The sequence below is a fragment of the Trachypithecus francoisi genome, unplaced genomic scaffold (assembly GCF_009764315.1).
Source record: "Trachypithecus francoisi isolate TF-2019V2 unplaced genomic scaffold, Tfra_2.0 Lachesis_group21, whole genome shotgun sequence".
Lineage (NCBI taxonomy): Eukaryota > Metazoa > Chordata > Mammalia > Primates > Cercopithecidae > Trachypithecus > Trachypithecus francoisi.
In genome coordinates, this window is record NW_022681467.1 from 44,044,659 (window position 1) to 44,071,132 (window position 26,474).

The window sequence follows — 26,474 nt, forward strand, 5'->3', positions numbered from 1 at the left end:
TTATATTCTGCTTTAGAAGTAGTGGAGCTTATTAGTTCACTTCTCTGAAGCTAAACCATCTGGATTTGAAATTCCAATACCAACACTTTCTGGTAAATAAGTTATTTTACTTCTTTGGTTCCTCTGTTTTTACATCCGTAATATGAAACAATAATAGAAATGGTCTCATAGTGTCCTTGAGAAGGTTGAGTGTGTTAATTCACGCAAAACCAATTTGAAGAGCTTCTTGTACATAGGAAACAGTCCATACATGATGATTTCTTTGTTTTTCTTTGACATTTTAAGTAACACTTGAATATCTTTTTTTTTTTTTTTTGAGACAGGGTCTTGCTGTCTTGCCCAGGTTGGAGTGTAATGGCACAATCATGGCTCACAGCAGCCTTGACGTCCTAGGCTTGAGTGATCCTCCCAGCTCAGCCTCCCAAGTAGCTAGGACTACTAATTTTTAAAACTATGTGTAGAGACAAGGTCTCCTTATGTTTCCCAGGCTGGTGTCGAACTCCTGGGCTCAAGCAATCCTCCTACCTTGGCCCCCTAAAGTGCTAAGATAATAGGCATGAGTCACGGTGACCAGCCAAACTTGAAAATCTTTATTTCTTCATCCATCTATGGATATTATTCTTTGGCTCCCCAGTTACCAGACGACAATACTATAAATGTACACAGCGCCTACTTTATGTCAATTTCTGTTCTGAGAATTTGACATAAACATTAATTTCATGTAATTGGCAACTGCATCCTCCAGTTGCTCAGGCCCCAAACCAGAGAGTTATCTTGGACTTCTCCCTTTCACTCATCATATGCACTCCATCAGGAATCCTGCTGGCTTCATCTTCGGAATGCATCTCAAATCCGGTCACTTCCTACCCCTTCCACAGGTGCCATCCAAGTCCTGGTCATCTCTCATCTGAATTATCACAACAGCCAAAGTATATGTCAGCATCCTTGTAATGATCCACAAGGCGCTTACCCCTGAGCCCGGGAGCCCCTCTGGCGCATTGCTTTCCACTCCCATATCATTCTACCTACCATTTCTCCTCCCACTGCCCCCTAGCACACCCCTTACCACTCCCCCTCACTCTGTCACTCCAAGGCAGCCACAAAGAGTTCCTGCTATTTCTGCACAATCCAGGCACACCTGTCCTCATGGGCTCTGTGCCTGCTGTCCCTCCACCTGGAATGCTATTCCTGCCTATAAGAAAGTATCTCACTCTGGTCGGGCATGGTGGCTCACGCCTGTAATCCCAACATTTTGGGAGGCCGAGGCAAGTGGATCATGAGGTCAGGAGTTCGAGGCCAGCCTGGCCAACATGGTGAAACCACATCTCTACTAAAAATACAAAAAAAAAAAAAAAATTAGTCGGGCGTGGAGGTGGGCGCCTGTAATCCCAGCTACTAAGGAGGCTGAGCGTCGCCTGAACCTGGGAGGTAGAGGTTGCAGTGAGCTGAGATCATGTCATTGCACTCCAGCCTGGGCAACAAGAGCAAGACAAGAAGGAAGGAAAGAAAGAGTGAAAGAGAGAAAGAGAGAGAGAGAGACAGAGAGAGGAAGGAAGGAAGGAAGGAAGGAAGGAAGGAAGGAGGAAGGAGGGAGGGAGGGAGAGAGAGAGAGAGAAAGAAAGAAAAGAAAGAAAGAAAGGAAGAAAGGAAGAAAGAAAAAGAAAGAAAAGCCGAGTGCGGTGGCTCACGCCTGTAATCCCAGCACTTTGGGAGGCCGAGGCGGGCGGATCGTGAGGTCAGGAGATCGAGACCATCTTGGCTAACACAGTGAAACCGCATCTCTACTAAAGATACAAAAAAACTAGCCAAGCATGGTGGCGGACGCCTGTAGTCCCAACTACTCGGGAGGCTGAGGCAGGAGAATGGCGTGAATCCGGGAGGTGGAGCTTGCAGTGAGCCGAGATTGTGCCACTGCACTCCAGCCTGGGTGACAGAGTGAGAACGCATCTGGGAAGGGGAGGGAGGGGAGGGAGGGGAGGGAGGGAGGGAGGAGGGAGGGAGGGAAGGAGGAAGGAAGGAAGGAAGGAAGGAAGGAAGGAAGGAAGGAAGGAAGGAAGGAAAGAAAATAGCTCACTCCTTCTCCCCTTCAGGAGTCTGCTCAAATGTCACCTAATCAGATAGACTCTCTAATAGCAGACTACACCATCACTTTCCAACCTGTTGCCCTCCTTAATTGTTCTTAAAGCCCTATCCCTTTTGGACCCTATATTAGGAATGTTAGTTAAATCTTTGTTGCCTGCCCCCTGCACTAGATGAAAGCTGCATGAGGGCAGGAAATGGGTCTGGTTTGCTCATTACGAAGCCCCCATGGCTCCAACAGAGCTGGCGCACATAGAAACGCAGCGAGCATGGGTGAGTAAATGAGTGAAGGGATCCAGCTGCTTGCTCCCTGGATCCTGTTGTCATGCAACACAGTCACAAATGGAACTCCAGATAGCAAGACTTCTCCACGTGCTGCCTAACTCATTCCATGAGCCACCAGTGGCAGTAGGATCACAATTTTGGAAGCATCGATCCAGCCTCAGGTGCTTTCTATCTCGGGGCCCCGGTCTGCTCACCTTAGTGGACCTGCCCGATGCTGGTGGACCCTTATTTCCATCTGGGGCCCCTGCACACACTTCATATCTGGCTGTCCCTGCAAACAGGGCCCCTCACTGCCTAAAGCTGTGCCCACCCAGAACCACAACCAGCTTCCAGAGCTCCTGCCCCTTCTGGCCTGCCCCCTCCCTCTTGCTCCCTCAGTTCAGGGCTCTCATCCTGACAGTCGCCCTCTTAGCTGGAGATGAGAACACCACTGGCATCCACACTCCACCTGGATTTGCATAATCAGGCACATTTACTGCCCTCACTCTGTGCCATAATTACTGACTAGCTCTGCATTCGACACTTTTCAACTCCATGCACGTCCCTTCTCCCTCCTGCATTTTTAAGGTGGTTATTACAGATATGGCAGACCTTGGCTTTTCCAGACACGAATCTGGCTTTAAAAATGCAAAAAGATCTATGCCCCTTTATGTAATTATTTCTGCCTCTAAAATTGGGGTCACCAGCATGTTGAGTCACTTGAGGGGAGGGGAAGACCTGTAGTGTATTCTCTACAAGCATTTGCCTTTTTAAAAAATGCACAAGACCCATGTTTCCTGCATTTTCTCTTGGTCCCTGAGAATCAGACAGGATGCCTTGGCTGAGATCTCATGACAGCTCAGTCTGACAGAGGAGCTTGCAAGGGAGGGTGATGCTACCATCCGTGGAAAAGATGAGTGTGCAAATTCTCTAGATCGGGGCTTCTCACTTTTTACTGTGACCCTCAGTTAGAGATGTATGTTTTATCAGATATGATGTGAACACACTTGTGCACTTACAGAAAGACAGAGAGAGAGAAAAAGTGAGAGTTAGCACAGGAAACAACAGTTACCCTTACCACACCATAGGCACAGGTCTTTGATTGCATTCTATCCTATCAAATTTTCAAAATTAATTTTACCTTTCCCTTTTTACTTTTTTTTTCTGGTATATTTCATTCAATTTCATATTTTTTTAATGCTGACTAGACCAACTGAATTGATTTCATGATCCATCAAGGGGTGGCAGGCGTGGTTTGGAAACGGTGCTGTATGATGGCATTGTCCTTTCATCATGGGAAGCCAAGCCCCACCAGGTATCTCACTTGATGAGATCCCTGGAGACAAGCTGAACACTTTTCCTCTGGAAGCCTCGCTTCGCAGCATCAAGAAATAATAGATTCTGTTCAATGAAAAATTCCTATGACTCTGGAAATGCAGTAAGCAAAACCCACAACGCAAGAGATGACCTGGTTGTTTCAAAAAGTAATTATTTTTAAAAAGGGAGGATATTATAGATTCGTGCTGTCCGATCCGGCAGCCACAAGCCACATGTGTCTGCTGAGCCCTTGAACTACGGCTGGTCCAAACTGAGATGTTCTCTAAGTATAAAATACACACCTGGTTCTGAAGACTTCACATGCAAAAAGATTGTAAAGTATCTTGTTTAATAATTTTACTATTACATGTTAAAATGGTACTTTGGTTATATTGGGTTAAATAAATTATCAAAATTAATTTTACCTATTCCTTTTTACTTTTTTTTAAGTTGGCTCCTGGAAAATTTTAAATGACACATGTGGCTCACATGGTACTGTTGTGGAACTGACTGACAGTCCAAAGAGACCAACTGAAAAAAATTGAGACCACTGGGGAAGTTTGAAAATGGGGTGTTGGAGGCTATGAAAGAAACATTATTAATTATTTTTAAGTGTGATAATTATGTTACAAAAAATGTTCTCATCTTTTAGAAATATTTACAGATGGACAGATGTATTTGAGATTTGCTTCAAAATAATAGAATGAGGGGACAAAAAAAAAACAAGGACGGATGGCTGTAGCTGAAACCAGTTTGGCCGCAGGGGCTGAGGCTGGGTGATGGGTATATAAGGTTCATTCCATCATTCCTTTTACTTTTGCATTTGAAACTTTCTAAAATCTGAAATAAAATTTTGAAAAGACTGGAGAAACTTACTACATTAAAAAATCATAGACAAAACCAAATCAAACCCCAAACAGACAGCATATATGATCAGCGTGGCAGGTTGTATGGTTATAATGGTGGACTCCAGAGTGGGACAGCCTGGGTACAGATCCAGACATTGCCCCTCACCTGTAAGCTGTGTGACCCTGGGAGAGTTATGTAACCTCTCTGTGCTGCAGTTCCCTCCTTCGTGAGTGGGGATAAGAATACTATAGCTACACAGTGGGGTGGGGGTACTCCTTCTCTATGGCTGCTTTGACAGGTTGCCATTAACTCTGTGGCTTAAAGCTATGCATATTTATGATCTTACAATTCTGGAAGTCAGAAGTCAAAATGGGTCTAGAGCATCAGTCCCCAGCCTTTTTGGAACCAGGGACTGGTTTCGTGGAAGACAATTTTTTCACAGACCAGGGAGGGGGATGTTTTCAGGATGATTCAAGTGCATTACATTTGTGGTGTACTTTATTTCTATTATGATTACATTGTAACATACAATGAAATAATTATACAACACACCATCATGTAGAAATCAGTGGGAGCCTGAGCTTGTTTTCCTACAGCTAGACGGTCCCATCTGGGGGTGATGGGAGACAGTGTCAGATCATCAGGCATTAGATACTCATAAGGAGGATGCCACCTAGATTCCCCGCCTGCGCAGTTCACAACAGGGTCTGCGCTTCTATGAGAACCTAATGTTCTGCTGATCTGACAGGGTGGAGCTCAGGCAGGAACGCGAGCAATGGTGAGTGGCTGTAAACACAGAGGAAGCTTCACTTGCTTGCCCGCCACTCACCTCCTGCTGTGCAGCGTGGTTACTAAAAGGCCACCAACCGGTACCAGTCCATGAACCGGAGGTTGGGGACCCCTAGTCTAGAGAATTGTGTTCCTTCTAGAGGTCCTCTCTGTTTTCTTATACTTTCCAGCTTGTAGGGACAGACTGCATCTTTTGGCTTATGGTCCCTCCTTCCATCCTCAAAGCCAGCAGCATAGACTCTTCTCTTTACTTTGACCTCCTACCACCCACTCATATAAAATCCCTTGAGGTTCCCTTGGGTCCATCCAGATAAGTGAAGAGAATCTCCATGCCTAAAGATCCTTAATTTAATCACACATGCAAAGTTTCTTTGCCATGTGAAATAACATATTCCACAAGTTTTGGGAATGAGGATCTAGACATATTTGAGGGGACATTATTTAACCCACCATCATGGAATTGTTATGAGGATTAAATACGTTGAGCATTTACAAGCACTCCTGGCACCTATGTAATCATTAATTAGGCATGAATAATTAATATTATGATCATTATTGTTATGTAGTGTTCATAAGTCAATTTTTAAAATATTGAACCCATCAGAAAAAATGTTGCAGCCAGGTGTGGTTTGTAACTGAAGGAAACTTAGAAAAAGTTTAGTTTAAGTAACTTAGAAAAAGGCTGTTGTGTATCCTTTGTGCCCCTTCAATTTTATCTCTTCCTCTTTCCTGCTGGCTGGGCAGTGGGTGTAATGGCTGGAGCTGGGGCTACAATTTTGTACCACGAGGTGTCCCAGGGAATGGAGGCCACTCATGGCAGAGGAACAAAAATAAATAAATGTGGCACCATGAGGGGTTGGTAGAGCACAATCCCCCACCCAGCCTTGGATTGCCTACCTCAGCCTGTCACACAGGAGAGAAAAATAAATTTATACTGTGCTCAACCTCTTGTTATCTTGGGCCTGGGTCACTCACAGCAGAATGTAATCCTACAAATACTTTAATTTTAATCTGTTTCTCATCAATCATAAGAGATGTCAAATGCACCAAGAGGCCACAGAATGAAATAAGAAAACAGTCTGTGTCTGCAGAGCCAAAGAGTTTTGCTGTTCGCTTTTCAATATATGGGACTAAGAAGGGAGCTGATGTAATCATCCCAGCTGGTCTCAACTGAGGTTTCATTTATTTCTTCCTTTTCTTATCATATTTTTAAATGACATGGTTCTTGATACAGCAAAAGCAACACGAAAAGAAGATTGAACTCAGGCTATAAAGTCATGTGTGGAAGGAAATGACGAGCTCAGGTGGAAAGTACTCTGTGACCTCTTTGACTCCTCACCTTTCCTCCTTGGCCTCTGTTCTTCCACTTCTGTGCACATGATAGCTCCTCTGAGCTGTCTCCCCTGGTCCCCTGAGGGACCAATGATGCTACGTGCATTATTCAACGTCTTTCATTACATTGTCAACATCTACAGACATGTTGCGGACACTGTGTTTTCTTTCCCAACATCCATTCTTCCTTCTTCTGACAATAACATTTGAGGCTCCTTCTCTCCCTGTTTCCCAATTCATGTGATCAAGAGGTGCCTTTTTCCTAACCGTTAGAGGTAAAAGCCTGTCCTGGGCAAACACAGTAGCTCAAGCCTATGATTCCAGCACTTTAGGAGGCTGAAGTGGAAGAATCGCTTGAAGCCAGGAATTCCAGGCTGCAGTGAACCATGATCATGCCACTGCACTCCAGCTTGGGTGACAAAGACCCCATCTCTAAAAAATATTTAAAAAATTTTAAAAAGTCTATTCTGTGTCATATTCTCTAGGTCACAGTGATTGAGTCAGTGGCTGTCACATTACCCAAGCTGGTCCAATCAGGGTGAGTCTTATGACTTTTATGGAAGACTTTGAGAGGTGGGAGAGGAGGATCAGGCTGATCCTGAGGCAGCTTGATTAAGGCTGAGGGGAAAACCGGAAGTTTCCAGAGTTTCTGAGAACAAAGAAGAAACCTAGGGCTAAAGGCACTAGTTGAGTCCCTAGATTGAGCCATGCCTTTACTCACATTTACTTCCCACCCCTATATTTTAGTATGTCATTAAATGCCTCATTTGTTGAAACAACTCTAACCTAGGGTTTCTGTCACTTGCAGTAGAAACAGTCATGGCCTGAATGCAGATCTCCCAGAAGCATCCCTAAGAAAGAATTTGAGTGTAGTGGGTTGATTTGGGAGGCGATGTCAGGAAGCACCAGGAGGGGAATTGAAGCAAGAGAAGGAAGGAAGTCAGTACAGAGTGAGTATCCGAGGAGAAGGAAGTCAGTACAGAGTGAGTATCCGAGGAGAAGGAAGTCAGTACAGAGTGAGTATCCGAGGAGAAGGAAGTCAGTACAGAGTGAGTATCCGAGGAGAAGGAAGTCAGTACAGAGTGAGTATCCGAGGAGAAGGAAGTCAGTACAGAGTGAGTATCCGAGGAGAAGGAAGTCAGTACAGAGTGAGTATCCGAGGAGAAGGAAGTCAGTACAGAGTGAGTATCCGAGGAGAAGGAAGTCAGTACAGAGTGAGTATCCGAGGAGAAGGAAGTCAGTACAGAGTGAGGACCCAAGGAGAAGGAAGGAAGTCAGTACAGAGTGAGTATCCGAGGAGAAGGAAGTCAGTACAGAGTGAGTATCCGAGGAGAAGGAAGTCAGTACAGAGTGAGTATCCGAGGAGAAGGAAGTCAGTACAGAGTGAGGACCAAGGAGAAGAAGGAAGTCAGTACAGAGTGAGTATCCGAGGAGAAGGAAGTCAGTACAGAGTGAGTATCCGAGGAGAAGGAAGTCAGTACAGAGTGAGTATCCGAGGAGAAGGAAGTCAGTACAGAGTGAGTATCCGAGGAGAAGGAAGTCAGTACAGAGTGAGTATCCGAGGAGAAGGAAGTCAGTACAGAGTGAGTATCCGAGGAGAAGGAAGTCAGTACAGAGTGAGTATCCGAGGAGAAGGAAGTCAGTACAGAGTGAGTATCCGAGGAGAAGGAAGTCAGTACAGAGTGAGGACCCGAGGAGAAGGAAGTCAGTACAGAGTGAGGACCCGAGGAGAAGGAGGAAGTCAGTACAGAGTGAGTATCCGAGGAGAAGGAAGTCAGTACAGAGTGAGGACCCGAGGAGAAGGAAGGAAGTCAGTACAGAGTGAGGACCCAAGGAGAAGGAAGGAAGTCAGTACAGAGTGAGTATCCGAGGAGAAGGAAGTCAGTACAGAGTGAGTATCCGAGGAGAAGGAAGTCAGTACAGAGTGAGGACCCGAGGAGAAGGAAGGAAGTCAGTACAGAGTGAGTATCCGAGGAGAAGGAAGTCAGTACAGAGTGAGTATCCGAGGAGAAGGAAGGAAGTCAGTATAGAGTGAGAATCTGAGAAGGAAGTCAGTACAGAGTGAGGACTCAAGGAGAAGGAAGGAAGTCAGTACACAGTGAGTACTTGAGGAGAACGAAGGAAGTCAGCACAGAGTGAGGACCCCAGGAGAAGGAAAGAAGTCAGTACAGAGTGAGGACCCAAGGAGGTTCTGGTCTGGGCCACTAGGGCTTCCTCCCACTGGGGGCCTCTTGAAGAGCTGTGCTGTTTGTCCACTGACTCCTGTCTCTCGCTGGTTGTGGAAGGTTCCTAGGGTCCTAACTGCCTGATCCTTGTTTGGACGAACGGAGGCAGGATGGCGCACTTCCGGGTTTTTCATCATTAACTTTTCCCGTGTGCGTGAAAATGCAGCCGGCGCCCAGGAAGGTGCAGATCAACCGGGCATGTGCCAGGTGATGTCAATCCCAAGAGACCAAGATATACCTGGTGGCACCTGCGGAGCCCCTCCCCCTCCCCGACACGCCCGTGCCCCGTCTATTGCCCTTCCATTCCTAGAAAAGCTGCTCCCGGCCGACGCGCGGGGTGGGCTTCCTCAGCCCCCGCCTTTGTCGGGACTGCATCAGGAACTCCGCCCGAGAGCTCTACCGGGCGACTCTCTCGGCCTCCTTTGCCGGAGGCCGACAGACTTCACCCCCCATACCTTCTTCCCTGAAGCTAGATGATCAAAGAATACATTTGCAGTTTTGCTTTTAGCCTTGCCTACTCGCTGGTTCTTTTGTGCTCCCTCTGGTGGTCTTAGAAAAACAAATCAATCCTTACCCCTACATGGGCTGAGCATACCCCACCAGCCAGAGAAAGCCCCTGGCCCAGAGTTGGAGGGGCTGGTTATAGGAAGCCATTGCGTAGATGCAAACCAGGAGCCTAAGGACCAGGCACAAAAGCCTCTGTCACACCGTCCCTGCAGCTGGGGTGAGTCTGCGAGTAGTTACAACTGTTACAGGAAGGAGTACCAATCCAGACCCCAAGAAAGGGTTCTTGGATCTCACACAAGAAAGAATTCAGGGCAAGTCCATAGAGCAAACTGAAAGCAAGTTTATTAGAAAAGTAAAGGAATAAAAGAATGGCTAGTCCATAGACAGAGCAGCCCTGAGGGTTGCTGGCTGCCCATTTTTATGGTTATTTCTTGGTAATATGCCAAACACGGGGTGGATTATTCATGCCTCCCCTTTTTAGACCATATAGGGTAACTTCCTGACATTGCCATGGCATTTGTAAACTGTCATGGTGCTGAGGGGAGTGTAGCAGTGAGGACAACCAGAAGTCACTCTCATGGCCATTTTGGTTTTGGTGGGTTTTGGCTGGCTTCTTTCTACAGCCTGTTTTATCAGCAAAGCCTTTGTGACCTGTATCTCGTGCCAACCTTCTGTCTCATCCTGTGACTTAGAATGCCTGTCTGGAATGCAACCCAGTAGATCTCTGTCTCATTTTACCCAGCTCCTGTTTAAGATGGAGCTGCTCTGGTTTACGTGCTTCCTACACACCAGGCTTGGCTTTATTTTCACCTCCACATTCCCAGTGTGTCTGCTGACTAAATGGATGAATCCATCTTTGGAGTTTTTTTTAACCCTTGGAGGGTAGGAGGAATTTTTCAGCGGGTGGGTTCAGTAGGGGCTGCAGTGACTGAATGGCCCCTAAAATGTCTGAGTTGCCATTTGTTGAAGGTTCATGGAAATGCCAAGTCCAAGTGGCAATTAGCATGAGTCTGCGGGATTTCCCACCTGAAAAAAAATGAAGGATTTCTTCTATTCTTCTGAATTGTAAACCAAAAATAAAATTCTAAACCCCCCAAGCGACTGAATGGACCCCTCCTCTCAGCCAAGAGTATCCTAAATCAACCTGAAACACTAGTTCAAGCCACGATGGGAACAGGTGGCTGGACAGGCCTCATTACATCTCATGCCGTTGCAATTCAGGCACAGCTGACCAGCATTAACATTAAAACAGAGTCCTAAAGACTGACAATAGACTTTTTATAGCAATAAGATACCAACATGACAGATAGCAGGCTCTGAAAGAAATCGAAGTATTTTACCCCAAAATATATCTCTTTGATATTATTGTGAAATGGCCCTGATAAAAAACATGTATTAGGTTGGTGCAAAAGTAATTACAGTTTTTGCCATTTAAAGTAATGGCATTAAAAGTAATTGTAATGCCATTAAAAGTAACATGATCTATTCTCTCTGAAGCCTGCTACTTGGAGGCTTCATCTGTGTAATAAGAACCTCGGTCACCACAGCCCCTTATCTTAACCCAGACACTCCTTTCTATTGATTCCAAGACTTTAGGTGATAACTCTTTCAACCAACTGCCAATCAGAAAATCTTTGAATCCTAGAAGCACCCCATGTTGAGTCGTTCCGCTTTTCTGAACCAAACCAGTGTCCATCTTACATGTATCGATCGATGTCTTATGTCTCCCTAAAATGTATAAAAGCAAGCTGTAGTCTGACCCCCTTGGGCACATGTTCTCAGGCTCTCCTGGGGCTTTGTCATGGGTCATGGTCACTCAAATCTGAATGTGACCATGGATCGTGGTCACTCACATCAGAATAAATCTCTCCAAATACTTGACAGCGGTTGACTCTTTTCATCAACACTAATAGAAGATAGTTTTATTTAAGGAAAGTTTTGAAAGTCACCGAAACTCCAGGCATTGCTTTGAAGGTTGCCCCCACCCACCACCCTTTGTTTTTCCCTTCACAAATAAGAACAGAAATTCTCTCCCACCCAGAGCAACAAGGCTCTCGAGGCGGAGTGGGGATGAAGGGGCACTTCATCTCAACAGGGCCTCCCTTGGAGAATTTAATGTCTGCTACATGCTCCCTTGAAAATAAATAAACCTCATATGCCAAATATTTAGCCCTTCAAAATTGATAAATGAGGAAAAGGAATTACCATTTCAGCAGGGCATAACTTACTTTCAGATTTTTTTTTTTTTTGACGTAGAGTTTCACTCTTGCCTCCTGCAGGCTGGAATGCAGTGGCACAATCTCAGCTTACTGCAACCTCCACCTCCCAGGTTCAAGAGATTATCCTGCCTCAGCCTCCAGAGTAGTTGGGATCACAGGTGCCCACCACCACACCCGGCTAATTTTTGTATTTTTAGTAGAAATGGGGTTTCTGCACGTTGGCCAGGCTGGTCTCGAACTCCTGACCTCAAGTAATCTGCCTGCTTCGGCCTCCCAAAGTGCTGGGATTATGGGCATGAGCCCCCACACTCGGCCCAGCCTAGACTTTGAATGTCATTTGGTCTAACTGCCAATTCACTCATTCAACAAGTATTTACTGAGCACCTGCTATGCATCAAGTATAGAAACTAAGCACCACAGAACTTACATCCTAGTGGAGAAAATAATGATAGTCAACACCGACAAGGTACTTGCCACATGTCATACGCTGTTCTAAGTTCTAGTTTGTGTAGTTTTCATCCTTTGTACATTCTTTGAGGAACTCTGTCTTGGAGAAGGAAAGATCCATTCAACACTACATTAAATTCATTTGGTATCCTGACCAGTTCAGCCCAACACACACATGAAATGCACTTACGTGCTGCCCAAGACATCTCTGTGACTGCACAGGAGTGGGGTGTCGTAGATGGCGCAGCCAGCATCCATCCCCTACCCTGTCCTCATTCCCAAGAGTCCTGAACTTGCTCAGGAGCCTCCTGCTCCCCTCTGCATCTCATGGGCCTCCGAGATACTGACTGCACTCCAGCTATGGAGCTGCTCAAAGTTAATCCCCGTCTTCCTGGACTGATTGAGTCAAGGGTGCACAGGAGACCCACCTGAGCCAAGTGTGTTCTAGGAGGTGTCTGCTGGATCCTTGCAAGCTGTGCCTTCCTCGCACTTCTGGAAGACATTCCAGAAAGGACCCTGTTACTCCTGTTGGACGGGAACAGAGGTCAAACGGGAACCAGGCACAGACTGTGGGCAGCAGACCAGAAAGATGGAAAACATCTGGGTCCTCAGGGACATCTTCAGGTAGCTGAATGAACCAAGCGTGCAGCCCGCCTGCCTTACCGGTGGAGATACACGAGCCAGCACACTACGTTACAGATGGAGCCTCGTGAAGTGTGGGCTCTGTGAGTGCGGGCAAAGATATCCTGATTCATAATTCATCCCATTTACAGTGTTGACAGAGGGCTTTGAGCTGATGTTTTACATTTTGTTGTGGTTATCATTGTTCATTTTCTTACTCTCCGCTTTTTACCCTCAGACCATGGTTGAAATAATATTTTACCAAGAATATTCAGCCCATTGTTATAACCATGAATGTCGTATAAGGGAAACACTAGATTTTAAAATAGAGGTGATTTTTTAATGATCACCAGTGGATTGGAGTTTGAAACATAACATGATTATTAACTGATGAATTTTAAAACTCACAAGTGCTTCCTCAGATGGTAAACCAACTAAGATGATTTGTACCTAAGACCAGTACTTCCTCTGGCTCTATGGGCAACTAAGTTACTTACTTAAAAGTATCTCTTTTTTTTCTGGGACATTTTTGTTTCGGAATTTTTAAAAGGCTTAATATTTTTAGAGCAGCGTTTAGGTTTACACGAAAATGGAACAGAAGGAGCACCCCACCTCTCCCCCAGGGTGACACAGTGACCAGGCTTCTTCCCACCTGTGGGCCTCTCATCTACAGCACAGGCCTCTCACAGTGGCCCAGGGGACAGTCTCCAGTCCACTCAGTCATCTTCAGCATGCACCTCTGCTGGGGCAGCTCGATTCACCAATATCTCTAAAATGATATTTTCTTTTCCTCCATTCCTTTTTTTTTTCCAGAGGCAGGGTCCTGCTCTGTCTTCCAGAGTGGAGTGCAGTGGCATGATCGTAGCTCACTGCAGCCTCGAATTCCTGGACTCGAGATCCTTCCAACTCAACCTCCAGAGTAGATGAGGCAGAGTAAGCTACCAAACCAGGCAATTTTTTTTTTTTTTTTTTTTGTAGAAACGGGGTGGCCCTATCTTGCTCAGGCTGGTTTCGAACTCCCGGGCTCAAAGGAGTTGAGCCCTCGGCCTCCCAAAGTGCTGAGATTCCAGGTGTGAGCCACCACGCCCAGCCTACATTTTGCATTTGATCATTGTGTATATACAACACGAATGAGTGATGGTCATGTGGAGAGACAGAGCGAGTGAGAAAAGTACAGCTCACCCGTCCAAATACGTTACCTCCCACATTTTTTTTAATCTATTAAATTTCCTCTGACCCCCTCCCAAGTACCATGATGTGATGGAGACAATGTCATCAATGGCTTAGTCCTGAGACCCAGACGAACAGGGAACTCCTTGGAGAGATTTTGATGCTTCAGATTTTAACTACATTCCTCAATATAATTTCTCAATATAATTCCCAATGTAATTTATGTAGTTTTTTCTTTTTAAGAAAATATGGCCTTGGTAGGAATGCTGGTCTTGCAGCTGCTTCCTCCCATGTATTCCACCCATGCACACAGCCCTAGAATCACTCCGGCTGGGAAGGAGAGAGGCTGCGTTCAATATAAATGCAAAATGCTCCAGACATTCATCATTATCTGTGCTGTGCATGAATAACGACAGCAGCTTGCAAGTGGGCAGGACTTGGCGGAGAGGCCCCGTCACAAATCCACTGCCGCACCAACACACTCCGATGAAGTGCCTGTGAAATCTGCCTTCAGTCACTAATTTCACACTCCAGGGACAGAGCTGCGAACAGCTCAGAGCACATAATTCTCATTTTAATAACAGTTTCCTTAACCTTCAAGACACTCTTTACAGCACTTTTTGCCACCTTTTCAAAAATTAAAATGCCTGATTCCTTTAAGGTTAAATCTCAGGTTTGCTTTCGTTTAATCATCTTTTTAATTTTGTAACTTTACAAACAGCAGAGATTTTATTTTGTCTTCAGATACCTTGCAACGCTTTCTCTAGCTTGGTTGCATTTTTAAAGATCAAAATGAATCGTTCACATATTCTACATTCATTATTCTCTCTCCTGCAGCATTCTAAATAATGTAGGTATTGTAGATGCTTCTGTGATGAGCACGGAATGGATTTGCAATGCCCTGCTAAAATATGCTTTTCATCTCTCAGATCATAAAATGAGTTTTCTTCTCTTGGTTTCTGAAGACCTGAGAAATACTCTTCTCTTCTGGAATGTATTGCAAGACACAGGGGAGGGTCCTTTGGGACAGAGGATAAGATGAGTCTGATTAACTGAACTAATGAAATTGACAGATGAGCTGGCATGGCTCCAAAGAGGGAAATTTACAAGAATTTTGGTGGCTGGATTTATGAACCCTAAACAGGTTTGTACCTGGAATTAGGGTTTGATTGTTCCTGTGGTCAGCTGGCTTGGTTGTACTTTCCCATCAGCGACCCAGCCCAGGTAAGACAACTATTCAGATGCAAGAATATTGTGATAGTATGGCTCAGTGGCTATATGAAAATTGCACTGATTTGTTATTTAAATTGGCTTGTTAGAATTCTTTTTTTTTTTTTTTTTGAGACAAGATCTCACTGTGTTGCCCAGGTCAGAGTGCAGTGGCACAATCAGACCTCACTGCAGCCTCCACCTCCTGGGCTCAGGCAATCCTTCCACCTCAGCCTCCTGAGTAGCTGGGACGACAGGTGCATACCACCATACCCAGCTAATTTTTGTATTTTTTGTGGAGATGAGGTCTTGCTATGTTGACCTATGCTAGTCTCAAACTCCTGAGCTCAAGTGATCCTCCCACCTCAGCCTCCCAAGTGCTGGGATTACAGGCATGAGCCACCACACCTGGCCAGAATTCTTTTAATAAGCCAGGGTTCACATGGTTGTACATTTTAAAATGAGATTTGACATCAAGAAAATAATAGGCAATTAATCCTAAATTTGAGTTCCTAGTGCAAGTCTCTCCAGTTCTTAGAGACTCTAGGGGAAAATGCATTCCTTGCTTCCTCTAGCTTCGGGTGGCTGCTGGCATTCCTTGGCTTGTGGCCACATCCCTTCAATCTCTGCCTTTGTGGTCACATTGTCTCCTCCTCTTGTGAACAGCTGTCTGATCTCCCTCTGTCTTTCTCTTGTAAGGACATGTGTGCTAGCACTTAGAGCCTGCCTGGATAATTCAGAATCAACTCCCCAAGGCAGGTGGATCACAAGGTCAGGAGATCGAGACCATCCTGGCTAACACAGTGAAACCCCATCTCTACTAAAAATACAAAAAATTAGCTGGGTGTGGTGGCAAGCACCTGTAGTCCCAGCTACTGGGGAGGCTGAGGCAGGAGAATGGCATGAACCCGGGAGGCGGAGCTTGCGGTGAGCCTAGATCACACCACTGCACTCCAGCCTGGATGACTGAGCAAGACTCCGTCTCAGGGGGAAAAAAAAAAAAGAATCAACTCCCCCAGATTCTTAACTTAATGACACTATTTGCAACATAAGGTAATGGTCACTGTTTTGCCATACAAGGCGATATTTTAGGCTCCAAGCATTACGATGTGGACATGTCTTTTTAGGGGCTACTGCTGAAGTCACTGCAAGGTCCTCACTTTTTTCCTCTTTTGAGATGGTGAAAAAGGATTTCCTTTGTAGAGGGGGACGATCTGGAGTGTTCTGTTAGTTTCCTATTTGCTGTCATAATAAATTACTACAGGGAGAGAGGCACAGTGGCTCACACCTGCAGTCTCAGGACTTTGGGAGGTTGAGGTGGATGGATCACCTGAGTTCAGGAGTTTGAGACCAGCCTGGCCAACATGGCAAAATCCCATCTCTACTAAAAATACAAAAATAGCCAGGCATGGTGGCACGCACCTGTAATCCCAGCAACTCAGGAGGCTGAGACAGGAGAATTGCTTGAAACTGAGTGGCGGAGGTTGCAGTGAGTGGAGATCACACCACTGCACTCCAGCCTGGGTGACAGAGGGAGATCCTGTCTCAAAAAAAATTAATGAACTAAAAAATTACCACAAATTCAGCAGTGCTGTTTTTTCTTGGTGTATTCTGCTCACCACGTTCTGGCTTTCTGTCTATCCAAGCAGTAATGATCCCAACAATTCTTCTTTCCTATCCAGTTGGATTCTCCTCCCATTCCACATTTCCACACCTCTGCTAAAGCTCATTCCTTGCCTCTCCTTGCTGACTATTGCAAACCCCACCTGACTATTGCAACCCTGACTCCGTCTCCTCTGCCACGCCCCCATGAGGTTTGCTCTTCTGCTGTGGGGTTCACTAAAACAACAGCCTTTTCCAGCATGTTCCTTCCCTTGATCAAAAGCCTTACATGCCTCTCCTTACCCCAGCGATCTGGCCCAAAGCAGACTCCTGAGAACACACAAGATGATTTCCAGGATAACTCAGATGAACATCTTTTGAAAGACCCATGTTTATTTTAATGAGTTTCAGGGTAAAGAGTAGTCGGAAAATGAAACTCATGTCTTCACAAATATTTATGCTTAGGATGCAGCTGTAGGTGAAGTAAAGAATATGAAATCCATTCAAATAAATATAATAAGTAAATTAATATCCAAATGGAAGGCAGGTAGGGACAAATGATGGTGGTAGTAAACAGATTATTAAAGTCTGAAAAGTCCTGACACACAGGATAAATTCTAAATTAGTTTGGAAAAAAGAATATTGACTCTCTGAGCTAGTCTTGCTCCCAACATGACTACTATCTAAAACATCCGCATTTTTGCCAGACGTTTTCTTAGCATCCCCTGAACTAAGCACCTCATGCTCATGGGTTTCTCCCACCTGCCATGTCCCCCACCCCTCCATCTTGCTTGTACGAATCCTTTGAGACTTAGCTCATGCCTTACCTCCTCCAGGAAGCCTTCCCTACTTGCCACCTCCTCTGAGATCTTTTCCTCTCCTGGCTGCCTATGGTGCCTATTGCTTGAATGTCTCCTTTGTGCTTTCTCCATAACCCATCTGGTGCCTGTCTCCCTGAGTGATGTCCCTAAAATACAGACACTGCCTCTCACCATAGACCATCAGAGGGCAGTGTTTTTGGAAGGCCCGGGATTTTAGTTGCAAAGATACCCCCTACTCATCCTAAAGGTGCAAATTCTTTTTTGGGCAAAAAGCCCCTTAAGAACAGCAGGTCACTGAAATCCATCTCAAACAGGCACAGGCAAAAAATATATATGTGGTCTGCATAATGAATCATTTGGTGGCCAGGTGAGGAAAGGTGAGGTGGCTCACGCCTATAATCCCAACACTTTGGGAGGCTGAGGTGGACTAAGTTCAAGACCAGCCTGGCCAACACGGTGAAACCCCGTCACTACTAAAAATACAAAAATTAGCTGGGCATGGTGGCATGTGCCTGTAATCCCAGCTACTTGGGAGGCTGAGGCAGAAGAACTGCTTGAATCCGGGAGGTGGAGTTTGCAGTGAGCTGAGATGGCGCCACTGCACTCCTGCCTGGGTGACAGAGCAAGACTCCAGCTCAGAAAAAAAAAAAAGTTTGGGGTGAGGGGTTTCAGGCATGGCTGGATCCGGTAGCTCAAATCATGTCTTCAAGGCTCCATTACTTGCACTGTTTTCTGCATTCTCCACACACACAGGCAAGTCCCTCTCTGTTTGCTGGTCCAGTTTTACATCCTGACAGTAACAGATCCTGGGTTATCTTTCCCACTAGTTTTTATTGGCCTGATTTGGATCATGTGATGGTCAGTGAGCCACTCTGGCCAAGGAGAAGTGGGGAGTAGAATATACTGATTGGCCAGGCCTGGATCATTGGATCATGAGCCTATATCTAGAACTGGAGAAGAGTAGGGCCGATTCTTCCATATAGAGTGAAGGGGCAATAGGAGAGGTCACCAAAAATAAAATCGAGACTGGGCTTCCAGGAGAAGAAGGAACAGATGCTCTGCAGACAGAAGCAACAGCTGACCCCATGACATTCTGTGAATGAAACAGGTAGGAAACTTGTGTGTTCAACACACTATAGCAGGGGTCCCCAACCCCTGGGCCATGGACCAGTACCAGTCCATGGCCTGTTAGGAACAGGGCCACACAACAGGAGGTGAGTGGCAGGCCAGTGAGCATTACTACCTGACCTCTGCCTCCTGTCAGATCAGCGGCAGCATTAAATTCTCATAGGGACGTGAACCCTATTGTGAATTGTGCAAGCGAGGGATGTGGGTTGTGTGCTCCTTATAAGAATCTAATGCCTGATGATCTGAGGTGGAACCATTTCATCCTGAAACCATCCCCCGCACTCCAGTCCATGGAAAAATTGTCTTCCGTGAAACTGGTCCTTGGTGCCAAAAAAGTTGAGGACCGCTGCACTATGGGAAAGAAGACAATGAAATCAGAGGCAGGGAAAAAATACGATTATGAGAAAGTGAATGGGGCTGGTATTTGCGGGTATTTTGTTATTGTTGTTTGAGAAAAGAATTGTAAAGATGTGTAACACGTCAATGCTTTGAAAAGGACGAAAGTGTTTTGTGAGGTGTAATGTATTATGCAAACAAAAGGCAATGTGGAAACTACCGCTGAAGACTGAAGATACTCAATCCTTATTCCCTCGGGATCTCTGGTTTCTATAGAGAGATTAGGTTTTGTTTACCTGTTTTAAATATTAAACTTTCAGTTTTGTAGCTTAGTTCTTTAACTGAGAGAAAGAATGTGTGTCTTTATATAATGTGGATCATCAGCTCCATTTGATCTAAAGCTAAAGCTCTCTCTAAACCTTTTATCTGACTCAGGGCTTTGCTCATGTGTCTGCACTTAGCCTCTGTTAAGTAAAGAACGGTGCCACAGACGGAAACTGGCTACAGAGAACAGGCTCCTTGGGGTGTCCATGAGAAAATTATCCTATCCCCTGATAATAAGAGTGGATCAAAAAAGGAGAGAAAGGATTAAGAAGCAAAAACCTCAGTGTGGCTGCAGGAGGCAAATATCATTATTCCCCTCTCTTTCTATTCCCCTCTCTTTCTGTCCCAATCAACAGTTTGTGAAATTTCTCCATGTTCCCACCACACTCGTCACTCCATATACCCCAGAAACACTGGCCTCAGTTCTGGTCCTTCGAAGATTCTGGTCCTAGTAGATTGAAATTCCTTGAAACAGATGAACCTCATCTACGTTGTTCACTGCTGTTTGCTTATAACCTACTCTCTTAGTCCATTTAGGCTGCTATAACAGAATACCATGAACCAGGCACCTTATACACAACAGGAATTCATTTCCCACAGCTCTGGAGGCTGAGAAGTCCTAAGATCTAGGCAGTAGCAGATCTGGTGTCTGGTGAGGGCCTGCTTTCTGATTCATAGATAGCACCTTCTTCTTGTGTCCTCAGATGGCAGAATGGGCAAGGCAATTTTCCAGGGCCTCTTTTGCAAGAGCACTAATCCCATTCTTGAGGGCTCTGCCCTCTTGATGTCATCACCCCTCAAAGGTCCCACCTGTAATATCATCTCATCGCTAATTAGGCTTCATCACATGAGTTCTGCAGGAACACAAACATTCAGGCCATAGCGCCTAGCCCAGTAGCTGATGTGAAAGAGACACTCAATAGATATTTGTTGAATGAATGTACTCCCTCATCAATGAAATGTGGTATCACACATCTTTTTAGGGATGTGTTGCTTTGTTCTATTTCTTTTGTGTGTTTCTGATCTCTAGTGAAATGATGAGGTTGAGGGGTTCAACCACTGGAATAACCCCAGAGCTTCTCAGCCTCGGCACTACTGACATTTTTATCCAGATAATTCTTTGCTGCTGGGAGGTGGCTTTTACATTGCAGGACATTAACTAGCATCCTTGGACTTCATCCACCGGATGCCAGTAGCAGGCATGGATGCATGTGCACACACACACACACACACACATCATTGTTACAACAAAAATGTCTGTAAATATTGCTGATGTTCCCTAGGTTCTACAATTGTCATCGGTAGAGAATCCTTGTATTAAACTAGTGTCATAATAAGCACCAAGTGAGTGCTCAATGTACCCTTGTTGGATGAGAAAGCGCTCTTCAGTTTTATCTGCCTTGAGGATTTCAGACCATCACTCTCCTAAAATCTTGCACCTTTGCTAATGCTTCAGTTCACTCCTCAAGCACCTGATGAGTACTTGTGAAATATAGGCCCCTGTTCGGGGCACTGAAGATCCGTAACAGCATGACCCAGTCCTGGACCCAAAGAACTCATATCTATCAGGGGAAATGAACAAAAAACATCAGGCTGTGACAAGTCCTACCGTGAAGGCCACGATGGAAGTTAGGGCAGCACCGAGGAAGCGGACGGTCAGACTGGAAGGGCTTCATAAAGCAGAAGATCTGTTTTGTTCCAGCCACACTCCAGAGCAAAGAGCATGTCCTGGCCCACAGGAGCCACTCAAGAAAGCCACTGAAAGACCTCCAGGAGGAGCAGGGATTGAAACACCAAAAGAAAATGACAATCCTGGTAGCTCTGCAGGTATTGCATGGGCAGCCTGTTTTTATTCTAAAGAGAGAGATGAGTAAGTTGGCTCCATCAGGGAATCTGGAAGTAAATCAGGGCCCAGACTGGTTTTGGGGAAAACCAATGGTGAACCCTCAGTGAGAAAAGATACTCAATGTCACTACAAACCCAAGAAATGTAAGTGAAAGCAACAATCAATTCCTTTGGAAATGTTGGAAATGAAGAAAGTGTGTCCACTTTGGTTGGATTCTGGTATCTAGAAGTCCATATAAATCCCTGGGCAAGCTCAATAAATAAATGTTAATAATAGCAGCTAACACTAAAATATTTATTTGTTCAGTATATTGTTTTGACAATTACTTATTTCCCATGACTCCCTTAATCTCCACAGAAAATCTGTTGGGTAGCTATTATTATCATCATCTATTTCTTACTGATGAGAAAACCGATGATCAGAGAATTCGCTTTTCCTAAATCACTCACCTAGTAAATTCCAGAGCCAGAATTTGAACCTAGGCAGTCCACAACAAAATCTGTGCTCTTAACCAGAGTTATAAAGGGTCTGAAAATACCAAAATGACTTTAACATCAAAGTCATAACCATTTTAAAGAATATAGAAGAGTTGGCCATGGTGGTGCATGCCTATAATCCCGGCTACTCAGGAGGCCAAGGTGGGAGGATTGCTTGAGCCCCAGAGTTTGAGATAAGTCTGGGCAACACAGCGAGACTCTGACTCAAAAAAATAAAAAAGAAAAAAGAAAAAAAAGAATTTAGAGGAAAAGACAGAATAAATATAAAGATGGAGAATTTCAACAACAAAAAATTGAGAACTCTGAAACAGAACCAAAAGGAAACTCTAGAACTAAAAAATTCATTATCTGAAATTAGAATCTCTTGGGTGAACATAATAGCAGACCAGACATAAAAGAAGAGTCAGTGGGCTGGGTGCAGTGGCTCAAGCCTATAATCCCAGCACTTTGGGAGGCCAAGACAGGTGGATCATGAGGTCAGGAGATCGAGACCATCCTGGCTAACACGGTGAAACCCCGTCTCTACTAAAAAAATACAAAAAACTAGCCGGGCGTAGCAGCAGGCACCTGTAGTCCCAGCTACTCGGGAGGCTGAAGCAGGAGAATGGCGTAAACCCGGGAGGTGGAGCTTGCAGTGAGCTGAGATCCGGCCACTGCACTCCAGCCTGGGCGACAGAGAGGACTCTGCCTCAAAAACAAAAAAAAAAAACAAAAAAGAAGAGTCAGTAAATCCAAATTGATAATAATTATCTAACTGAAGTGGAAAAAGAAAGAAGTGTAGAGCAACATCGAACAGTCAAACATATGTATAATTGGATATTCAGAAGGAAAGAAAAGAGGCAATAGAGAAGAAACAATATTGACAGTTAAAATGGCTGAAATTTCCCCAGAATATATTAAAGACATTAAGCCACAGATTCAAGAAGCTCTGTGGCCTGGCATGGTGGCTCATGCCTGTAATCCCAGCATTTTTGAAGGCTGAAGTGGGTGGATCACTTGAGGTCGGGAGTTTGAGACCAGCTTAGCCAACATGGCAAAACCCCATCTCTACAAAAAATACAAAAATTAACCAAGGGTGGTGGTGCCTGCTTGTAAGCCCAACTACTCAGGAGGCTGAAGCAGGAGAATCACTTGAACCCAGGAGGCCGAGGCTGCAGTGAACTGAGATTGTGGCACTGCACTCCAATCTGGGTGACAAAGCAAGACCTTGTCTAAAACAAAACAATTTAAAAAAATAAGAAGAAGCTCTGTGAATGCTGAGTAGGACAAATACAAAGAAAGTTACATTTAGGTACATTATAATCAAACTTCTAAATATCAAAGATAAAGAGAAAAAATCTTTAAGACAGCTAAAGAAAATATATCCTATACATCAGAACAATCAGAATGATGGGTGACTTCTCTCAGAAATCATGGAAATCATAAGGATAAAAATTGTATTTTCAAAGTAAAACTATGTCTCAAAGGGTTAAAGAAACCAGTGGCTAAATTCTTGGGCTTACAGGATAACAGATTTTTAAAACAAACAAACAAAATATGTGATTTTTAAAACAGATTTAAAAAAAAACAAAAAAACAAAAAACTGAAACTGTGCTCCTAAAGAATAAGTAACAAGTAACTAACAAAAATTCTTGGCTGGGTGCAGTGGCTCACGCCTGTAATACCAGCACTTGGGGAGGCTGAGGAAGGCAGGTCACTTGAGGCCAGGAGTTCGAGACCAGCCTGGCCAACATAGCAAAACCCTATCTCTACCAAAAAATACAAAAATTAGCCGGGCATGGTGGCACACGCCTATAAACCCAGCTACTCGGGAGGCTGAGGCAGAAGAATTGCTTGAACCCAGGAAGCGGAGGTTGCAGTGAGCAGAGATCACGCCACTACATTCCAGCCAGGACAACAGGGTGCGAGACTCAGTCTCAAAAAAAAGAAAAAGAAAATTGAGTTTACAAGATAACAGATAAGAAAAAAAACAACTTTCAGAAATGCTGAAATTCCCTCCACTTATAAAATGTAAAAACTGGCTAATATCAGTTAGAACCAAGATGGCCAACTAGAGTTTGCACGACACGCTTGCTGATGTCACAGCCTAACTTTCCACCACGTTTCACACTAACTCTTCCCCAAATTTACACGTGCTACCCATGAGTTAACATAAAAGAAAACTACACATGCCCAAGGATTTTCCAGACCTCCCCTTTTCTTCCACCAACGCTTACTAATCTTGAAATCCACTGCATGCATTTCCTAATGAAAATACGTCCTTGAAGCTGGCACAAGAAGACAGATTTTAATCCAACTCCCATCTTCTTGGGAGTTGACTTGCAATATAAAACCTCCATTTTCTCAAAAACCTGGTGTCATAATATTGACTTCTAATGCATCAGGCAACAAGCTCCTTTTACTAAAGTAACAAAAGTGCTAGGGGATTAATAAAAACATATTGCCAACTTGGATTTCTATATCCGGTATAAAAAAATCTTCAAAAATGAAGTTGAGGCCCGGCGTGGTGGCTCACGCCTGTAATCCCAGCACTTTGGGAGGCTGAGGCAGGCGGATCACCTGAGGTCAGGAGTTTGAGACCAGCCTGACCAACATGGAGAAACCCCATCTCTACTAAAAAATACAAAATTAGCTGGGCATGGTGACACATGCCTGTAATCCCAGCTACTTGGGAAGCTGAGACAGGAGAATCACTTGAATCCAGGAGGCGGAGGTTGCAGTAAGCTGAGATCACACCATTGCACTCCAGCCTGGGCAGCGAGAGCAACACTCCATCTCAAAAAATAAAAAAGAAATAAAAAAGAACAGGAAAAAAAAAGAAGTTGAAATAAAGACATTTTTCAAACAAATAAAATCTGAGAGAATTTGTTACCAACAGATCTACTCTATAAGAAATTGTAAAGAAAGTTCTTCAGACCCAGGCAAAATGATCTCAGATGAAAGCACACATCCACAGAAGGAATGAAGAACAGCAAGTGGATAACTATGTGGCTGAATAGAAAACACTACTACATTGAAAAGCGCTGATCTAAAGTAACAATAATGACAATGTATTGTAAGTTTTATTACATATGTAGAGGAAAACATATGACATTAATAAGACAAGAGTGGAAAATGGAATTGTACTGTTGTAAAGTTCTTATTAGGCACATGAATAAGTATGGTACTAACTGAAGATTAATTGCAATAAATTAGGAACGTATGGGTGCAAAGACAGCAGAGGAGATACACTGGAGTAATGAAAAACACTTGATTAATCAGAGACAGAAAAGGAAGACCAAAAGAACAAAGATTAGGTGAGACGAACTAAATCCTTCACTTAACAGGCAGAGATCATCACACAAGATTAAAATAAGAAAACCAACGAAGAGCTAAACCCAGCTACAAGCTGTTCACAAGAAACAGACTTGAAACAGAAGTGAAAAAGAACAAACAGTCCATGAACCCAGCAACACGGAGGAATCTCAAAGCATGGGAGGGCAAAAGAGTGCCTACTTATGATGAAATATATGTGAAGCTCAAGAATGAACAAAAATTAACCTACAATCATCAAGTATTAGGGAAGTAGGAGTGTAGTTATCTTGGGGGTATTATTTACTGCAAAAGGCCACAAGGGGATTTTCTAGTAGCAAAGAAATCTTCTGAATTACAAAGATGAATGTGTATTTTAAAATTCAGCAAGCTGTGTGTTTAAGATTTGTGCATTTTGCTCTATGCAGATTGTACTTCAGTGAGTGAGTGTGTGTGTGTGTGTGTGTGTGTGTGTGTGTGTATGTTCTCACCGCTTTCCCTGCAGATGAGGTTTGCCAGGACTCAGAGGTTGATATGGAATTGGTGAGTGGATGGTTTGCTGAGGTGTCTTCAGCATAGCACGTGTGAGGATGCTAAGGAGGCAGGGGAGGGTGGAGGGAGAGGCAAAAGTTACAACTAAGGACTCAGCAAATCCACCAGACCTGGCACTGGGATGGCCCTTCAGACTTTCGCATGGTTGAGGACAGGGGCTGAGTCTTTGCAATCCTGAGTCACCCAGTTGTGGGATGCTGGCTGCCTTTAGGGAGAGGTTGCCGCCTAGGGCATGGCAGCTTCCTTCACAGGTTGGCAACTCCTGGCAAGGGACGCTGCTGTGAGCTGTCTGCAGCCAACACTCCTAGCTCCTGGGGCAATGGGCACCAGGTCCCAAAGGGAAGATCTGGTGGCAACCACAACATCCCTCATCCAAGCCACCAACCTTGTTCACCTCGATGACTGCAACAAGCCCCACTGGTCTCCAGGTTCTCACTCTGTCTTCATTAGGATTGGTTCACCATACTGATGCCAGGGGCTGTTTAAGAGAGCAAGTCACATGCATGACACCCTGCTTCGTTCCTTCAGTATCTCCCCATCCTGCCTGGAATGGAATTTTTATTTTTTTATCTTTATTATTATTATTATTGTTTGAGACAAAGTTTCGCTCTTTTGCCCATGCTGGAATGCAGTGGCGTGTTCTCCGCTCACGGAAACCTCCACCTCCTGGGTTCAAGCGATTCTTCTGCCTCAGCCTCCGGAGTATTAGGGACTACAGGCATGCACCACCACGCCCGGCTAATTTTTGTGTTTTTAGTAGAGATGGGGTTTCACCACATTGGCCTGGCTGGTCTCAAACTCCTGACCTAAGGTGATCCTCCCGCCTCAGCCTCTCAAAGTGCTGGGATTGCAGGTGTGAGCCACCATGCTCGGCCTGGAATGAAATTCTTTACTCTGGCTATGAAGGCCCAGCTGCCTCACTCCATTCAGCCACACCCCAGCTCAAGGGGCTTGTGCAGAACAGGGTGACCAAGTGGCCCTGGTTTGCCTGGGACTTCCTGGCTTTGCCTCTGAAAGGAGGAGTCAATCCACCCGCCCTCATAGCCCAG